The sequence below is a fragment of the Cupressus sempervirens genome, chromosome 1, assembly GCF_028749045.1.
Source record: "Cupressus sempervirens isolate cs-2001-9-10 chromosome 1, ASM2874904v1, whole genome shotgun sequence".
NCBI classification, from domain to species: domain Eukaryota; kingdom Viridiplantae; phylum Streptophyta; class Pinopsida; order Cupressales; family Cupressaceae; genus Cupressus; species Cupressus sempervirens.
In genome coordinates, this window is record NC_143118.1 from 686,563,673 (window position 1) to 686,569,672 (window position 6,000).

The window sequence follows — 6,000 nt, forward strand, 5'->3', positions numbered from 1 at the left end:
AGACCTTAGAATGTTTTTGAGTGCAATGATATAGTTACTTGCACGATCTTTACAATTAATCAAACCTTGAACAGGGATCCAATTAAGTCACTAGATTCATAGAAAAATACACAATTTAGGGAAAAAATTATAGATTTATAACATACTACCAAAAATTAAAATTTAATTTTCAAGAAAAAATGTCCTTGGTCATGAATAAATAAGTACAAGATGGTTGATAAATAGGTCAACTATTAATTATTAAAACTTCTAACATCGATATTCATATTGGTCTAAGTGTGCAGACCGCATTTTGCTCTTCTCTCTTTGAATACCATTCTAAAGGCATTTAAATACATTACACTTGGCTAAGGAATGGGTGACGATCCTTGGAAATGATTTCTATTATGCACTAACTATTTAGTTATATTAGTTAACCATTAGTCATCTCCCTTGAGTGCTAGTTTCTAGAAGGTAGTGTAGGCTAACCTAGAGAGAGTCATGCCCCTTTAAGGGACATGCCCTTTGGTCATGGTATAAGAGGTGGGTGTGATTGAAGTTTAAGGACACAAAACACATTGAAGTTTTCTCCTTAATCAATACTACCCTAAGACGAATTGCAGGAATTATAAGCATTTCCATAATTATATCATTTCATTCAAACAAGATTGTTATTGAATATTATCTACAGTAGATTAAGAAAGGTACAATCTAAGTTTGATTCACTTCAGAATGTGCAAAAACTTTACATGGTATTAGAGCTATGGTAGTCAAACCTAGGCTCTGCAAATTAAATAATCAGACTTGATATATATCTAGCATCATTCTTCTATCTTTAATGGTATACACAATTAGACCCAAGGATAGGTTTGATGAGAAAGAACACTTTGATGCTTGGAAATTAAAAATCATGATGATTCTTGAAGAAAATGATGTAAAATAATTTGTTTATTCATCATCTAGACAACTTGTCGTTGAACCTCATAAAACTATCTGGAGTAAAGAAAATGTAAAAGCCATATAGATCATACTAGATGGAGTGAAAAATGATATAGTACCCATGCTAATGAAACATCAAACAACATATGAAATGATGAATGCACTATTAAATGTATATGAGGTTAACAATGCAACTAGAATTTGGGCACTGAAAAGGAAACTAAATCATATACAAATAAAGAAGGGAGAAACAATGAATTCTTACTTCCTAAGGGTTCCCAGTCTAAGAGATGAACTTGCAAGCATAGGAACCATCATTAATGACACAAAACTAACACTGATAGCTATAGATGGATTACCAGATTCATGGGAAACATTCACACAAGGAGTAAATGCTAGAGACAAACTTCCTGACTTCAATAGACTTAAAGGTGATTGTCTTTAGGAAGAATCCAAAAAACTTCATGTTCTTGATACAAATTCCTATAAAGGCAAAAAGAAGTTTTTAGAGTAATAAGATATTGCCTTGTTAATTAAATCATTTTGATTTAATTATTAAGTTACTTGTTATCTCTAGTTTACTTAAGTTAAACTTTAGGCATATAATAATTAATTATTTTAGTAATTATCATCATGCAACCTAGGTTTTACCCTGTTAGGGTTTTGATCTCCTTTTATAAGGATTGATCTCTTTGTAATTTACTCATTCACTTTTGATAATAGCAATTTCTCTTTTTGCTCATCAAGAATGTCTCATTTATGGATCTAACAATTCTTGCCTCCATAGCTTTTTGCCTTTCTCTTTCTGTGACAAGTGTTTGCATGCAAGTGATTCTTGGGAGCTATGGGGTTGATATTTCATCAATTTTGATATGGTATCAGAGCTCTAGATCTTCATGCCCTTATTCTATTTATGAGAGGTCTGGCTTGGCTTTCAGATCTGTGTTTCTTCTTTCAGAGGGTTTCATTTTTTAGAGTTATTTTGTATTGAATCTGGGGGGTCACTAATTTTTGGTGCACTTTGAGCCCAAATGGACATCATCGTTTAGCTCAAAGTACCCAAAAATCCTTATTTTAATATAAAATTTGTCCAATTTGGACACAGTTGGAATTTGAGGCTACAAAATTTGCTCCTAGATTGGGCACGTTTCCTAAGGTGGCGATTTTCAAATTTTTGCATTTTTTTGATGTAGTGATATTCTAATTTTTGGGCACATAAATCGAGATTTTTTCAAAAAATAAGATTTTGTACATTTCCCGAGGCAATGCTTTTGTGAATTTTGGCACGAAAATCAAGATTTTTTACACACAATTTGAGATTTTGTGGCATGAAAATTCAGATATTTTCAAAAATTAAAATTTCCTATGGTGAAGATTTTGTGATTTTGGCACCAAAATTAAGATTGTTTTGCACGAAAGTCAAGATTTGAGGCACACAAATCGAGACAATTTTGGTACAGAACTGACACATTTCTTGAGACAATTTTGGTGCTGCTTGGGTACACTTTTTGAGATATGTTGGCATAGATCCTGAGGTGGTATCTTTTATTTTTTTGCTTTTCCAATGCTTTTTTGACATACATGTGGTTTTTTGGCCATAACTTGCTCATCCGGACTCTGTTTTTTGATCTGAAAGAAGTGCCAAAAATTGATTCTGAGCCCATCATGATGGTGCAGTTTATTTGGATTTTTTATGCTAGTTAGTGACCTATTTTTTACTATCAAAGTTAGAATTTCTATTTTTCACTCTCAAAGACATATCTTGAGACATTCTATTTTCTAAATTCTACTCTAAGCACATCCCGTTCAACTTTTTTGCTTTTTTGAATTCTAATGGATATCTTGGTTGTTTCAGGTCTAAGGATCAATTATGTTTTTTTAGATGATTTTTCATGGGTTGTACTATCTATTGTATCTTCCTTATGTCTCTTTTGATCTTTGTTGACATCATTTTATAGTATTTTTGCAAACACACTGAGATAAAGTGTCACTCTATTGCATTTCAAGATCTTGTACATCTTTCTATTTTGTTGTACTCGTACCACATTATAAAGTGGCTTGGTGGGTTTTATGTTGGCCATATTCACCATCTTCCTTTGTTAATTGAGTGTTTCTTCCATGACATTAGCCTCATGATGTGTCGATGACACATGCCAGTATAGGTGTTTGTACTTCTTTTGCACTCTCGATGTTCCTAGTTCTTCTTTCTACATAAGATATTGCATTTAGTTTCAGAGTTCATGTCTTACCCCTCAGCATTAAAGGGTGATTATGTTGGTTTTATTGATTTCTTGGTTTGATGGAGTGAGCTATGTATTCAATATTTGATCCTATGTACTAGGCGATTGCAGTGGCTAGATACCTATGCATTTCGGTGAGATGGGTCATTACCATATAGACATTCTTTCATCCCTATTTTTGGAGGCCATGAATATACCTTCCATCTTCAATTGATCAACTCTTTAGACTTAGTCTTGTCTACCTAGTCTTGTTCTATGTAGTGGAGGTTCTTTAGATTAGTGGTTTGACAATGTTTGCAGCTTCATGCTTCAGTGGTGTTCTTCATGATCATCTTTCATTCCTATCTTCTAGAACATTATTTCCATCTCTTTTTGGAGTAGGGCTTTTACCATGTGGTTTTCTCTATTTCTTCTCTTTATAAAGACTTGGTTGTGCTTGGGTACCTCATCAAGCCTTGTTGTCGGGACCCAATTTTCTTTTAGCAGTAGTTTCTAGGTTTTTAGCTACTCCCTAAGTTTAGCTTAAGGGGAGGTGTTAGAGTAATAAGACATTTTCTTATTAATTAAATCATTTTTATTTAATTATTAAGTTACTTATTATCTCTAGTTTACTTCAGCTAAACTTTAGCTTCTATTCGTTATTATCTTGCAACCTAGGTTTTACCCTATTAGGGTTTTGATCTCCTTTTATAAGGATTGATCTCTTTGTAATTTACTCATTCACTTTTGATAATAGACATTTCTCTTTTTTCTCATCAAGAATGTCTCATATATGGATCTGGTAATTCTTGCCTCCATAGCTTTTTGCCTCTCTCTTTTTGTGATAGGTGTTTGCATGCAGGTGATTCTTGGGAGCTATGGGGTTAAGATTTCATCAACTTTAATAGAAGCACTTCAAGAAGAAAAAGGGTAATCAAAAGAATGAAAAACCCAAGAAAGATCTATCCAAAATAAAATGCTTCAGATGTGAAAAGTTTGGAAACTATAGATCTAATTTTCCAAAGAATTCTAAACAACAAGTGAATTGTACAAACATTACTAGGGAAGAAGATAACTATGATCCTGAGAATCCTATATTGTATTCGTCACTATCAAATGAAGTCTCAAGTAAAGCATGGGTGATTGATAGCAGATCATCTCAACATATTACATGATACAAAGAAGCACTAGACCCTATATTAGAAAAGGTTAATGGCGAACTCACCATCAGTGATAATTCAACACATTTGGTCAAAGGAATTAGAAATTGTACCTTGAAACTAAAGTCGGGTAATTTTCTTCTTCTCAAAGGAGTACTCTATGTACCATGAATAAAAAGGAATTTAATGTTAGTTACAACACTTGAAGATGATGGACATAATGTTGCATTCATGGACGGTAAAGTAATAAGCTAAGCTAAGAACTCCTCATTTAAGAAAGAAAAATTGATTGGTCAAAGAAAAGGGTATTTGTAAGAATTCAATTTAAAACCTAGTCGACACATTCAAGCCTTAATTCATGAAGTTGTTGATATAAACAAAATATGACACAGAAGGTTAGGACATCTAAATTTCAAAACCTTGTCAACTATGGAGAAGATGGTTACTGGTTCACCTAAATTGAATAAAGATCACTCAAGAACGTGCAAAGGATGCACTCTAGGTAAGAACACCAAAAATCCATTTCATGATAGCACTAGAAAAACTAAAAATATTTTGGAACTAATCGACTCAAATTTATGTGGACCCATGTTTGTTCCTTCTCTTGGAGGATTCTAGTTCTATATACTTTTTATAGATGACTTCTCTAGGAAAACTTGGATTTACTTCTTAAAATGCAAAGAATCAGAAGAAATCCTAAAGATATTTAAAAAATTTAAAACCTTAACTGAAAACTTATCAGGACATAAAATTAAAACTCTTAGGACTAATAATGGAGGGGAATACACCTTAGATTTGTTTAAAAAGTTTTGTAAAGAAATGAGAATTAAGAGGGAGTATATTGTTCCTTATAAACCACAAAAAAAGGGGGTAGTAGAAAGGAAGAATAGAACAATTATAGAAGTTGTAAGAGCTTTGATATTTGATCAAAATCTAGAATATTATCTTTTGGCAGAAACATCTTGTATTTTTGTCCATATTCAAAACAAAAGTCCTCACTCCTACCTAAGAGATAATACTCCTGAAGAAGTCTTTACTAAGGTTAAACCTAATATATGTCATCTTAGAATTTTTGGGTGCCCAATATATATACATGTTCCAAAAGAAAGGAGAACTAAGTTAGAAACCTCTGAGAGAAAAGGCATTTTTGTAGTGTATAGTGAAACATCTAAAGCATATAGGATTTTTATACCTCATTAGAAAATATTGAACTTAGTAGGGATGCAATTTTGAGGAGGATTTAGCATTCAAAAGAGCCCTAATTTCTTAAGAACCCTCTCCATTACCTAGTTCTAAAAGAAATACTGAATCTAAGTCTCAGAGGGAGAACATTGAAGAAATTGAAGATGAAATTCAAAATCTCAATTTTGAAGAAACTCAAAATTCTAAGAAAAGACCACTTTGGGCCATTAAAACAGTAATGGAAGCACAAGACTTCATTACACCATCTGGAATAGTCAGAGAAAGCAAAAGACCCAAAAGATTTTCTAGTTATACAACAAACATAAATGATTTGTCTAAATCAAAGCCAACCAATGTTTCAAATGCTATTAAACATATAGCTTGGAAAGATGCTATGATAGAAGAATACCAATCTATTATGAAGAATGATGTTTGGAAAATTGTTCCAAGACCTGAAGGAAGATCTATTGTTTCTTCCAAGTGGATATTTAAAATAAAGCATGTTGCTGACAGTAGCATTG